General features: G+C 40.8%; 1 pseudogene; it reads left to right on the top strand.

Moving 5' to 3' along the window:
• The first annotated feature begins 2,396 nt into the window (after positions 1 to 2,396).
• On the top strand, positions 2,397 to 3,047 carry LOC143984168 (epimerase family protein SDR39U1 pseudogene; annotated as a pseudogene).
• Positions 3,048 to 15,282: the final 12,235 nt, after the last annotated feature.

Genomic DNA, 15,282 nt, shown 5'->3' with positions numbered 1-15,282 from the left:
TTTGCCTGTCTCCCTGCCACACCACCTAATTGCTGTATTCCATTTCCTTACAGCCCCATTTTCCACCGATAATCCAGAGACTGGATGCTTTACAAAAGTGGTGGCTGCATATGAGAGATGGACACTGACTGGACAGGAGGGACATTCACCATCATGGTTTTCCTAACAGTACTTTCAAAGAAAATTAATATTTACACACTGGGGATTATTTACTAAAACTGGAGTGTGCAAAATCTGGAACAGCTGTACATAGAAACCAATCAGCCTCCCCAGTACTCATCTGAGTCCCAATTTGATCCAGCAATGTGCACGAGAGCTTTAGCTTCTCATTGGCTGAGACAGCAGCGGGAGCCACTGATTTCCACTGCTGTCAATCACAGAGAGCAAGGGGCAGGGCCGAGCTGCTGCTCTATGAGTCTTATGGATGCATAGAGCAGGGCTCAGGAGTGAGCACACATTAGTGCCCCCATAGCAAGCGACTTGCTGTTGTTGGCACTGGTCAATGGGGAGGAGCCAGGAGCACCTGCTGGGGACCTGAGAAGAAGAAGAACAGGCTGCTCTGTGCAAAACCATTGTACAGAGCAGCTAAGTATAACATGTTTTTTTGTTTGTTGTTTTTGTTTTTTAAGAATAATGCTTAATACTCCCTTAATTGAACAAGCTAAAGATAGAAACTGATTGGCTACCATGCGCAGCTGCATCAAATTCTGAGTGCCTTCAGTTTTAGTAACTCTCCCCCTCTGTATATACGCAATGGAAACTGTTTTGAAGACTGTAATACACTGCACATTTTCTTCATGTTTCAAAGCAAAAGAATGCAGTTCTTCTTTAGCAGCTTCTAACAGGGATAAATGCCAGATAATGTCCATTTTTATTAACACTTCCATTTCATGTTTAAGACAAGCTGTGCATGTATCCAACTGAGACTGGTTCAGCTTTTTAACCGTTTTCAGTAAAACATTGGTATTTTTAGCCTGAAAACGTCATAAGGAAATAGGAAATATCGGAAGTGTGGATTATCTCCCAAAGTTTACACTGAGCTTTCCTGAAATGACAGAGTTATTGTAAGACAAATAACATGGGAAGGTGTTTTTTTTTTTTAACTCAGCAGGAAGCTTGTCTTTCAATTTTTTTTTAAAGCTGAATATAAGGTAAATGCTGGCATATTGGAATTTTTGGAAGCAGATGATATATATTTTTGGGGATTTTTTCAAATTGTGATCTAAAAATTACAAAGTCTGACAATAGTATGCCTATGATTCCATATACAGTATATGTATATTTAACATGGTTGATGGCATGTTAAAGTAATTTACAGAGACTTTCTGTTGCTGAAGTTGTGCATATAATTATACTAGTTAGGCCTCATGCACATAGACATGCGCAAAAGTCCTCTAGCATCAAATTTGTGGGGCTTTACCGGGTCTGATGAGTCCTGGTGATATGTACAGCCACTCATACAAGTAAATAGCTGTATACTGTAGGCCTGCACACTTGTAACTGCATTGGCGTTTACCCACTCATACAGTATCTCACAAAAGTGAGTATACCCCTCAGATTTATGTAAATATTTTATTATATCTTTTCATATGACAACACTGAAGAAATGACACTTTGGTACAATGTAATGTAGTGAGTGTACAGCTTGTATAACAGTGTAAATTTGCTGTCCCCTCAAAATAACTCAACACACAACCAATGTCTAAACCGCTGGCAACAAAAGTGAGTACACAGTGAAAATGTCTAAATTGGGCCCAAAGTGTCAATATTTTGTGTGGCAACCATTATTTTCCAGTACTGCCTTAACCCTCGAGTTCACCACAGCTTCACAGGTTGCCACTGGAGTCCTCTTCCACTCCTCTATGATGAGCTGGTGGATGTTAGAGGCCTTGTGCTCCTCCTCCTTCCATTTGAGGATGCCCAACAAATGCTAAATAGGGTTTAGGTCTGGAGACATGCTTGGCCAGTCCATCATCTTTACCCTCAGCTTCTTTAGCAGGACAGTGGCCATCTTCAAGGTGTGTTTGGGGTCATTATCATGTTAAAATACTCCCCTGCGGCCCAGTCTCTGAAGGGAGGGGATCAGTCTCTGAGGGGAGGAGATCATGCTCTGCTTCAGTATGTCACAGTACATGTTGGCATTCATGGTTCCCTCAGTGAACTGTAACTCCTCACTGTGGGCAGCACTCATGCTGCCCCAGACCATGACACTCCCACCACCATGCTTGAATGCAGGGAAGACAAACTTGTCTTTGTACTCCTCACCTGGTTGCCGCCACACACGCTTGACACCATCTGAGCGAACAAGACAAAGACAAAGAAGTAGAGGCGCTCTTTCAGCCATAATAAAGTGGATGGGATGTTGGAGAAGAGGGTGTGAGCGGAGTGTTCGTCTTATGAACGCCATGAGGGTTCTTATCAGAGGTGGCAGTGGGTTTGTTGGATAGTCACTGTCGCAGTTATTAAGGAAGAGAGGTCATAAAGTTACCATTATCTCCCGAAAACCTGGAGAACAGAGGATTACATGGGTAGATGTCACCAAAAAGGGACTACCACCATGTGATGCAGTTGTTAACCTTGCTAGAGAGAATGTTCTGAATCCCCTAAGAAGGTGGACAGAACAGTTTAAACAGGAAGTTATTGCCAGTAGAATTGAAACTACACGTATCCTCCGTGAAGCTATTGCCAAGTCAGAAAGCCCCCCTCACTCTTGGGTGGTAGTCACTGGAGTGGGGTATTATCCTCCAAATCAGACACAACAGTATACAGAGAATAGCCCTGGAGGACATGCTGACTTTCTCTCTCGTCTGGTAAAGGACTGGGAAGATGTAGCGGAGCCTCCACTAGTTCATGGCAAATCTGTGACACAGTTGACAAAAGTGCGATTAGCTTTGGAGAAAAAGAAAGAGCCAGTTCTGGACACATTTGCGATACAAGTGCCAGCTTCCTTGGAGTCCCAAGACGGAGAGGCGAGGACTCTTCCATCAGGATTTTTCCAAAGTCATCATCCACACACAGCTTCAGACTGTGATCCCAAGCTTTTATGACCCACTGTCGTAAGACACGTGTGTCCAACTTCACTGGTAAGAGTGCCCATCTTATCATCTGTAGATCGGTGTAGATGTGTCTTCAGACAACTGGTCTCAAGCTGTTTTGATAATATCTCACTGCATTACTCACTGTTGTGGACTTTCACAGTTGTAGGACTCATTGGTTTGAGTTCCATAATTTTTTGTTTGGTTTTTGCACTAATTGGTTTCTGTGCACCATATCGTTTGAGTTTAATCATATTGTATGTTTAATCATACTTTCATGTATTTTTTACTTAATACCTAGCACTACACTAACTAATCATATATATATATATTATATTCCAGAAACCCTAGAGGATAAAATGGCGGTCGTTGCAATACTTCACACTATATTTGCGCAGAGGTCTTACAAGCACACTTTTTGTTACAAACACACTTTTTTTGACTTAAAAAAATAAGACAACAGTAAAGTTAGCCAAATTTTTTTTTAAGTTGTGAAAGATAATGTTATACCAAATAAATTGATACTGTACATTTCACACTTCAAAATTGTGCCCGGTCGCGGACTGGCGACAAACTTTTACCCTTAAAAATCTCCATAGATGACATTTAAAAGTTTCTACAGGTTACCAGTTCTGATTTACAGAGAAGCTGTAGGGCTAGAATTATTGCTCTCGCTCTAATGATTGCTGCGATACCTCACATATGAAAACACCGTTTTCATATGCTGGTGCGACTTATGTATGCATTCGCTTCTGCATGCGAGCTCGGGGGGACAGTGTGCTTTAATTTTTTTTTTATTATTTATATTACTTTTTTTATTTTGACACTATCCTTGTAATAAAAAAAAGGGTCACTTTTATTACTATTACAAGGAATGTAAACATCCCTTGTAATAGAAAAAAAGCATGGTAGGACCTCTTAAATATGAGATCTGGGGTCAAAAAGACTTCAGATCTCATATTTACACTAAAATGCAATAAAAAAAAAATTTAAAATGAAATTCCCTTTGAAGAGCATTGGTTCGGAAGTGACGTTTGACGTCACTTCCGCCCTCCAATACTATGGATCTGAGCGAAGGCCTTCTTTCCTTCAGTTGGCATCCAGGCAGTGAGGGAAGAGGAACCGATCGGCTCCATCACTACCGACAGCTCTGATAAGTGGCGGAGATGACTGAAGCGCGCCAGTAGGGGGGCCCTCTCCCATCACCAATTAAAGTGATCTTGCATTGAAATCACTTGCTGAGACCACTTTGTCTGAAAGAAGACAGTCCACCATTTTTAAAAATACTGGGGTTATGGCAGCAAGCTGCTTTCATAACAATGGTATGTAACGTCAAAATAGCGACATATAATGACAGAGGCGGGTCCTTAAGTAGTTAAACTCATCAGGAAGCTTGTCTTCCAAATTTTACTTTTTTTAAATTAAACTAAATTAATTGATTTTTTTTTACATTTTAAAAATGTTTTCTCCTTTATTTTAACCACTTCAGCCCCAAAAGGATTTGTCCCCTTAATGACCAGGCCCTTTTTTGTGATACGGCACTGCGTCCCTTTAACTGACAATTGCGCTGTCATGCAATGCTTTACCCAAACAAAATGTTATGTCCATTTTCCTCACAAATAGAGTTTTTTGTTGGTGGTATTTGATCACCTCTGCAGTTTAAATTTTTTGCGCTATGAACAAAAATACACTGGCCATTTTTAAAAAAAGCAATATTTTTTTACTTTTTGCTATAAAAATATATAACTTTTTTTAAACACATTTCTTTATCAGTTTAGGCCAATATCTATTCTTCTACATATTTTTGGAAAAAAAATCACAATAATCGTATATTGATTGGTTTGCACAAAAGTTATAGCATATACAAAATAGGAAATAGATTTATGGCATTTTTATTTTTAATTTTTTTACATGTAATGGCGGCGATGCAATTTTTAGCAGGATTGTGACATTGCGGCGGACAGTTCAGACACTTTTGACACTTTTTGGGACTAGTGACAGTTATACAGCGATCAGAGCTAAAAATAACCAATGATTACTGTATAAATGTCACTGGCAGGGAAGAGGTTAACACCACGAGGCGATCAAGGGGTTAACTGTGTTCCCTAGGTGTGCTCTAACTGGAGGGGATATGGGCTACCTAGGACATGACAGAGATGGCTGTTCCCGATGACTGGGAACAGAAGATCTCTGACATGTCACTAAGCAGAACAGGCAGAACACATAATAGTCTTGTTTACACAGGCAGTTCCCTACTCTGCCTCTGTATACCACATTTGTAGGTCACCAGCAAACATGGAGACCGCAGGACCCACTGGCACACTCCCGCGCATGCTAGCCTCCCTGCACAGACTGATGTACACCTACAGTTTGTGCAGGAGAGCCGGCCTACCATAGTATTATGATGGTGGCTGGTCAGCAAGAGGTTAACCTGGTGATCTACCTGGTGATCTAGCCAGTATCAAACTTTTGGTTTTTCGTTCAGCACTGCCTTGATAGTTTAGTGTTAGGCTGGTCATATACTAGTAGATTTTTAACCACTTGAGACCCGCGCTATAACCGAATGACAGCTACAGCGCGGACCTCCTTTACTGGGACTACGTCTATTGACGTCGTCCCGTGCATGAGCGGCCTGCGCGCCCCCTGAGGGGGGCGCGCGAGGCGCGCTCTGTGATCGGCGAGTCTATGAGCCTCGCCTGATCACCGATCCGAGCAAGGGGTCGATCCCGACCCCTTATCACGTGATCAGCTGTCAGCCAATGACAGCTGATCATGTGATACAACGGAGCCGGTAATCGGCTGTTATTCCTCCTCGCGCTGACAGCGCGAGGAGAAAAGAAAAGAGCCGATCACTGGCGGCCGTGATCGGGACATCAGTCCCGATCACGGCCAGCCCTGCCAGTGCCCACCTGCCCCCTGCCAGTGCCACCTCAATAAAAAATAAGTGCCCCCGTCAGTGCCACCCAGCAGTGCCCACAGTGCCACCCAGCAGTGCCCACAATATGCCTCAACAAAGGTGCTGCACCCCAGTGCCACATATCCGTGCCCATCAGTGTCATCTACCAGTGCCCATCAGTGCCCATCAGTGCCGCCCATCAGTGCCCAGCAGTGCCACCTATCAGAGCCACCTATCAGTGCCACCTATCAGTGCCCATCAGTCCCATCTATCAGTGGTACCTATCAGTGCCCCTTAGTGCCACCTATACGTGCCACCCATCCGTGCCATCTTATCTGTGCCCATCTTTGCCCATCAGTGCCGCCTTATCTGTGCCCATCGGTGCCGCCTTATCTGTGCCTATTAGTGCCGCCTTAACTATGCCTATCAGGGCCCACCAGTCAGCCTATCAGTGCCCACCAGTGCAGCCTATCAGTGCCCACCAATGCAGCCTATCAGTGCCCACCAGTGCAGCCTATCAGTGCCGCCTCATCAGCGCACTTCAATGAAGGAGAAAAATGACCTGTTTGCAAAATTTTATAACAAACTATTAAACATGATTTTTTTTTTTGCATCTTTTTTTGTTTGTTTAGCAAGAAATAAAACTCCCAGCTGTAATTAAATACCACCAAAAGAAAGCTCTATTTGTGGGAAAAAAAATGATAAAAATTTCATTTGGGTACAGTGTTGTATGCCCGCGCAATTGTCATTCAAAGTGCATCAGCGCTGAAAGCTGAAAATTGGTCTGGGCAAGAGGGGGGTTTAAGTGCCCAGTAAGCAAGTGGTTAAACAAGAATATTTGTACAAACTATCCTACAAAAATCCTCAGTACGTTTAACAAATTTAACCACTTAAGGACCAAGACTCTTTTTTAGATGTGTTGTTTACAAATTAAAACATTTTTTTTTGCTAGAAAATTACTTAGAACCCCAAACATTATACATTTTTTTCTTAACACTCTAGAGAATAAAATGGCGGTTGTTGCAATACTTTCTGTCACACCGTAGTTGCACAGCGGTCTTCCAAGTGCACTTTTATTAAATAAAAAATAAGACAACAGTAAAGTTTTTTTTATATTGTGAAAGATAATGTTACACAGAGTAAATCGATGCCCAAATGTCCCGCTTCAAAATTGCACCTGCCCGTGGAATGGCGACAAACTTTTACTCACATGTGTGGTTTGAACACCGTTTTCATATTTGGGTACTACCCTGTTTCCCTGAAAATAAGACCTAGCGTGATTGTCCGTGATGGCTGCAATATAAGCCCTACTCCCAAATAAGCTCTAGTTAAAGTCCTTGTAGGTCTTATTTTTAGGGTAGAGCTTATTTTTAGGGAAACAGGGCAGGGCTTATTTGGGAGGTAGGGCTTATATTGCTGCCATCACCGACAATCACGCTAGGTCTTATTTTTGGGGTACTCACATATGCGTTTGCTTCTGCAAGCGAGCTCGGCAGGATGTGGAGCGTTTAAAAAATATATATTTTTACACATTTTTTAATTGTCACTTTTATTCCTATTACAAGGAATGTAAACATCCCTTGTAATAGAAAAAAAGCATGACAAGGACCACCTAAATATGACATCTGGCGTCAAAAAGACCATATTTACACTAAAATGCAATAAAAAAAACAAAAAAAATGTAATTGAAACAAATACTTAAAAAAAATGGCCCTTTAAGAGTTTTGGGCGGAAGTGACGTTTTAATGTCGCTTCCACCCTGCAATGTCATGGAGACATGTGGGGGCCATCTTCCCCTCACTCATCTCCATGCCCAGCCACAGAGAGGACCCGATCACCTCCGTCTCTGCCGATGGCACCGGTAAGCGGGAGGGGGCCCCCTCTCCCACCGCTGATAAAAGTGATCTTGCGCAAATCCACCGCAGAGACCACTTTTATCTTGTAGCGGACCACGTCAAAGTAAGGACATATATAGGCATGGTCTGGAAGTGGTTAAGAATGTCCTTGAAATTACTTCAGCATTTCATTTGCTTTTAAAATTTGATTTTGGAATTAATGTAATTTTTTGAATAAAAACCAAATATTTTTCTTTGAAATTTATACATTCAGTAAATATTTTCCATACTGCCCCTTCAAAAGTTGTTGTTTCTGTGGTCAAAAACAAAAGTTTATTTGAATTAGAAATGAAATGTCCTGTACAAAATTGTACTAACTTATGGCCAAATGATAAACTAGTAGATTTAGTTGGAGTTTACATGGGTGGCCAACAAATTAAATTAAACTCTCGGTAGCTTTCAGCCGCCTTCGACCATTCTCAGCAGCTTTCAGCCGCCTTCAGCCCTTCTTGGCAGCTTTCGTCCGCCTTTGGCCGTTCTCGGCAGCTTTCGTCCACCTTTGGCCGTTCTCGCCAGCTTTCAGCCGTTCTCGCCGGCCGAGTGTGGGCAAAAGCTGCCGAGAGCGGACAAGAGCTGGCAAGAGCGGCTGAAGGTGGCCGAAAACCACCGAGAACTACCGAGCGCCACCGAGATACACAGGACATCCGGCTCCGTATCTCGGCGGCGCCATTTTTAAAAGGCAAAGTTGCAAAAAAAACTGACAAGGCTGCAAATGATGGACAAGGCTGCAAATGACACTGACAAGGGTGCAACGATGGACAAGGCTGCATGACGCTGCATATGACACTGACAAGGGTGCAATGATGTACAAGGTTGCATGACAAGGCTGCAAATGACACTGACAAGGGTGCAATGATGGACAAGGTTGCAGATGGACACTGATAAGGCTGCATTGATGGGCATTTAAATGTAAGTTTTTTTTCCTTAAACTTCCCTCCTAAAAGTTTTTTTCCTTAAAATTCCCTTCTAAACTTGGGGTGCGTGTTATACGCTGCCACGTTTTATATGCCTATAAATACGGTACTTATATTAATTGACTTACTGTACTTATTTTGGACAAGAAATTCACAATCTAGTAAAGCCCACTTGAACTCTCATTCTAACCCTTTCACAATACACCCCAGTGTCCCTTTAAGTGGGTTTTATTGCTGGAAGATCGTTCAGCTTCTCTATCATGTGCCATGATTGATTTTCACAGGGATCACATGATCAGGAACCCATCTTACTGGCTTTAAATCAGAGAGATGTTTCAGACATCTTTTGATCCATATGTGAGCTGGCTGAGAAACAAAGGCTACTTTTCTTTCACCACATATATGTTTTATGCAGTTGTCAAAGCATTAAATCAGCTAAATACATTTCTAGGTGCATTTAAACAAAAAGTGTTCAATGTTTTACAGTTATTTTTCCTTACCAGTAGCTACAGAGTGAGGCCTTTGCTTTTTTGGGGAAGCAGTGATCTTATTGCAGAGGTCCAACACAGCTCCTACTAAGTCAGACCTATAGCACTGAAATCATCTAAGTTCATGCTCCTTTCTGATTGGGACACTTTAGCTCTAACTCAGTAGGGGGCATGTAGGACCTCTTCAATTAGATCACTGCATTCCCACAGAGAGCAAGGGTCCCAATCTGCAGTTGCAGTACTGAGGAACATGGACTGTAACACAATGAACACCTTTTGTTTGGATGTGCCTATATTATATTTATCTGGTTTAAACTGTGGGTTGAATTGGGATTTAAAATACCAGATTATTAAATATACAAGTACTGTCTGTTAACACAGTACACAAGGGTATCTGAGCACTGTGCCTAGCGCTCATGCTCCACAGCTACCCAGTACTGTGCAAGCAAAGGGGCTGAAAGTCTTATAGGTGCTTAGCAATCTATTTGCTTTGAACTATTAGCCAGATGTTTTTGAATGTGTCTTTGCATGCGACTTGGCTTTGGAATTGCTAATAATTTTGTGGCTGGCTATACTCCCACCAGAAGTACAATACCAGCAAGGAATTAATGTAACTGAAGTCCTTAGTATTCAAAATCAGGTAACCTGCCAAAGACCAGATATCCAAAACATGGAACACAAAGAGCAATTTTAATTGCAAGTTTCTAGACTGATATACTTATTAACAACCACATCAAATATGCTACCAAGATTAATTTATACATAATGGTTGTAGACTGGCATGTAGAATATTCACCTTACAGTTTTTGAAATCATCTAAATTCCTTTGATAAAAAATGTACAATCCTCAAGTAGTTTTCTAATTCTTTCAGTCAGTTATCTAAGAAAATCTAGCTAACTTTAAGCTAGCAAAACATAATTATGTGACCTCAAATGCAAAGCCATAAATTCAACTCAAAATTATGCAAAAAATTATTTTCTGCACCACAGTCTAATTTAGGACAGTTTTAAATCTGACATAATTACATCATGCGTCAGTAAAATCTTGACAGGCTTAAGTAGACTAAGAGATTTGCACGTCACAGAAGTAAAGTGATTAGACAAACGGGATCATTTTTCTTTTTCAATTTGAAGTTAATGTTTTTAAAAGTTTCCTGGAACATTTTGTAGTCAGTTTATAAAGATATATGTCATTTTAAAGGGTGCATGCATGCTTGAAAGGCACATAGTGACTCTAAAATGCACAGTCACCATGCTATGACTGTATGTAAAGCTTCAGGACTATTATTTCATACTTTTCAATATTTGTTTCTTTTTTTGGCAGTGCAGGAAGGGAATACTGGAGTAGGCTGGCTTTAATTTTATGACTGCATTCTTTCTGAACCTAAAAATGGGCCTTAAAAAGCAAAACATTAAAGTCAATGAAAATAACTAGGGCTGAGTAGAATGTATTTCTTTTTAACACATGATCCATATCTAATTCTGGTGTCTTTTCAGTGGATTATTTTTCTTCACCATATAATTTTTGTGGGTGGAGTTAATGATGAGGATAATTTGCACAAGTGGCAGCTAGTAATGAGCACATTCAAAGCCGTAGTGACAAGCACATTCATTGTACATTTTATAGGGGCTATAGGGGAAACTTAATTTGAGTTTGGAAATAGAAGGGAAGAGATATAAATTAATTTAGGTTTTTATTGCTGTCTGCGTACTCATTGAAATTATTTCTCTTGTTTTCGGTTGTGCCAACAAGACAGGAAGTAAGGAAATATTTTCAACAAAGACACGAACAGTGATAAAATGATATGATATGAGTTTACTCATATCCTTTCCTAGTACAGTTGACAGTAAATCTTCCCAACGGGAACTCTGACAGCAAAATAAACTTGACAAAGGTTCTAACTCTGTCTCAACTATATCTAAAACTTTAAAAAAGGCTGGAGTTCTACTTTAATTTTGAAATGGTTATTCAATTAGTGTTTATTTACTTATCAGTATCTTTAATCTGAGTGCCAAAAGTTTAGTAATAGTAGAAATGGGTAACTACATCCTATCATATTGGAGAAATTTGTGGCTAGTGGACATTAATAGTACGTAGCAATTTAAAATACATAAGAGTATTAAACTAGTAGCTTTTATTGAATTAACATTTTAAAACATACATATTGTTTACAGGGTGAACTGGTACTGCCATTTTTGTTAGTTGTGCCCTCCCCTGAATGAATAGAGAGAGATATATTTTAAACAAATATGTATGTTTTAACATGTTGAAGTTAATTCAATAAAATCTACTTGTTTTATACTTTTATGTATTTTAAATTGTTACGGTACCATTAAAGTCGACTTATCAGTATCAATGTGCTATATTTTGTATTCTCCTATAAAACCTATTCTTATAAAACCTTCTTTTTTTATGGTTGAATAAGCCTATTGCCTGTGATACTTTTGTTGAGAGAAACACAATCCTCTCTGTTTGATCAATTTACATTGCAGGTATTTTAACAAACTTTTTTGAAGATTTTGCTTGTTGCTTTTGTTGCTCTGAAGAAATAGCTATTGGTTTGGTTATGTCAATGTGCACAGTATATCTGAATAAGAGTGACTTTTATTATCAATCAGCTGATGCACTTTCAGTGTTCCAATGAGGAAGACTGCAGTGTATGAATCCAATTAAAAATAACATTTTTCATGAAACGAATGCCTAAAGTCTGACTTCAGGGAAAATCAGTGAGCGAGTCATGCCGAAATTCACCAAGGGGGCATTATTGTGCAGTCTAGCAGCTGATTATGGACACTTGAGACTTTTAATAGTGAGCCAATCATACAAGCAAGAAATTACATTTGTGGGGGTATATCAAACACCATCAGTGTGTGTACTGATCTATTGTCCAATCTATTTTAAAGGCATCCTAAAGTTAGCTCCAGTGGAAGACTATTCCATGCTTTAATATCTCATATTATATTGAGGGACAAAGAGTGTCCATGTTATCTGCAACGATCCTAAAGTGAGCGACTTTGCATCAATTGTACTATATGAGCAATCCATGTATTTATACAATATGATCATATCTCAAGGGAGAATCAATACAGTTCAGTTATTTTCTCATATTTTCTCATAGCTGAGGCCTTCTATGCCCCATTATTCATTTAGTTGGTCCTATCTGCACTCTCTCTAATTCCACAACATCTTTTTCATGAGCTGGTGCCTAAACAACTAGCTGACCAGCAGCCGTCATTCTACTGCAGAAGGTTGGCTCTCCTGCACAAATCTCCATAGCTGTACGTCGGCCCTTTAACCACTTAAGGACCGCCGCATGCCAATGTACGTCATCAGAATGGCATGTACAGGCACAAGCACATACATGCATGTGCTTGCCTTCCAGCGGGTGGGGGGTCCGATCGGACCGCCCCCCCTCTCCCCCTCCCAGTCACAGTGTCACTGATTGCAGTGATCATTTATTTTCTGATCACTGCATTTAGTGTCAGTTGTAAAAGTAAAAACTGTCAGGGCAGTTAGTGTTAGGTCCAGGGTAGCCCCCTACCACCCCCCAATAAAGGTTTAACCCCCTGATTGCCCCTAGAGTTAACCCTTTCACCCCCTTTTGCCAGTGTCACTAAGCGATCGTTTTTCTGATCGCTGCATTAGTGTCGCCGGTGCCGCTAAGTAGCTAGTTATTTTTTTAGGTTCACCGCCAGGTTTTTATAGCGCTAGGTACCCCGATATACTACCCAATAATGGTTTTAACCCCCTGATTGCCCCTAGTTAACCCTTTCACCCCCTTTTTTCAGTGTCACTAAGCGATCATTTTTCTGATCGCTGCATTAGTGTCACTGGTGCCGCTAAGTAGCTAGTTATTTTTTTAGGTTCACCGCCAGGTTTTTATAGTGCTAGGTACCCCAATATACTACCCAATAACGGTTTTAACCCCCTGATTGCCCCTAGTTAACCCTTTCACCCCCTTTTGCCAGTGTCACTAAGCGATCATTTTTCTGATCGCTGCATTAGTGTCACTAGTGCCGCTAGGTAGATAGTTATTTTTTTAGGTTCACCGCCAGGTTTTTATAGTGCTAGGTACCCCCATATACTACCCAATAATGGTTTTAACTCCCCGATTGACCCTAGTTAACCCTTTCACCAGCGATCACCGTATAAGTGCCACTGGTGACGCTGGTTAGCCAGTTAGTTATTTAGGTTCCCCGTCAGGTTCTTATATAGCGCCAGGGACCCCCATATACCACCTAATAAAGATTTTAACCCCTGATTGCCCCTAGTTAACCCTTTTACCAGTGATCACTGTATAAGTGTTACGGGTGACTCTGGTTAGTTAGTTTGCTTTTTATAGCATCAGGGCACCCACCATTTATTACCCAATAAAAGTTTAACCCCCTGATCACCCGGCGGGCGATATCAATTAGGTATTAGGGTCAGGGTCTGCATCGCCCCAGGCAGCGCTAGGTTATTGCCAGTACCACTAACACCCACGCGCAAAGCATACACCTCCCATAATGGTATAGAATCTGAACAGATCAATATCTGATCTGATCAGATCTATACTAGCGTCCCCAGCAGTTTAGGGTTCCAAAAAAACGCATTGTTAGCAGGATCAGCCCAGATACCTGCTGGTACCTGCGTTTTGCTCCTCCGCCCAGCCTACCCAAGTGCAGTCTCGATCGATCACTGTCACTTTCAAAACACTAAACACATAACTGCAGCGTTCGCAGAGTCAGGCCTGATCCCTGTGATCGCTAACAGTTTTTTTTTTGTAGCGTTTTATATGGACTCAACATGCCTCTCAGTAAATAGCTTGGGGTGTCTACTTTCCAAAATGGGGTCATTTGGGGGGGGGGGCTGTGCTATTTTGGCATTTTATGGCCTTCGAAACTGTGATAGGTAGTGAGGAGTGAAATCAAAAATTTGCACCCTTAGAAATCCTGAAGGCAGTGATTCGTTTTCGGGGTGCCGTATGCAGCTAGACTCCCAAAAAGTCCCACATATGTGGTATCCCCGTACTCAGGAGAAGCAGCAAAATATATTTTGGGGTGCAATTCCACATATAACTATGGCATGTGTGAGCAATATATCTTTTAGTGACAACTTTTTGTAAACTTTTTTTTTTGTGTCATTATTCAATCACTTGGGACAAAAAAATATTCAATGGGCTCAACATGCCCCTCAGCAATTTCCTTGGGGTGTCTACTTTCCAAAATGGGGTCATTTGGGGGGGGGGGTTGTGTTATTTTGGCATTTTATGGCCTTCAAAACTGTGATAGGTAGTGAGGAGTGAAATCAAAAATTTGCACCCTTAGAAATCCTGAAGGCAGTGATTGGTTTTCGGGGTGCCGTACGCAGCTAGACTCCCAAAAAGTCCCACACATGTGGTATCCCCGTACTCAGGAGAAGCAGCAGAATATATTTTGGGGTGCAATTCCACATATAACTATGGCATGTGTGAGCAATATATCATTTAGTGACAACTTTTTGTAAACTTTTTTTTTTTTGTGTCATTATTCAATCACTTGGGACAAAAAAAAATATTCAATGGGCTCAACATTCCCCTCAACAATTTCCTTGGGGTGTCTACTTTCCAAAATGGGGTCATTTGGGTGGGGGTTTGTACTGCCCTGCCATTTTAGCACTTCAAGAAATGAGATAGGCAGTCATAAATTAAAAGCTGTGTAAATTCCAGAAAATGTACTCTAGTTTGTAGACGCTATAACTTTTGCGCAAACCAATAAATATATGCTTATTGACATTTTTTTTACTAAAGACATGTGGCTGAATAAATTTTGCCCTAAATGTATGACTAAAATTGAGTTTATTCGATTTTTCTTATAACAAAAAGTAGAAAATATATTTTTTTTCTTGAAATTTTCGGGCTTTTTCCATTTATATCGCAAAAATTTAAAATCGCAGAGGCAATCAAATACCATCAAAAGAAAGCTCTATTTGTGGGAAGAAAAGGATGAAAATTTCGTTTGGATACAACATTGCATGACCGCGCAATTACCAGTTAAATCAGTGCAGTGCGAAATTGTAAAAAGACCTCTGGTCCT

This window comes from Lithobates pipiens, unplaced genomic scaffold (genome assembly GCF_037356315.1).
Source record: "Lithobates pipiens isolate NorthernLeopardFrog02 unplaced genomic scaffold, aLitPip1_a1.2 Scaffold_16, whole genome shotgun sequence".
NCBI classification, from domain to species: domain Eukaryota; kingdom Metazoa; phylum Chordata; class Amphibia; order Anura; family Ranidae; genus Lithobates; species Lithobates pipiens.
This window is presented reverse-complemented; position numbering and strand designations above follow the sequence as displayed.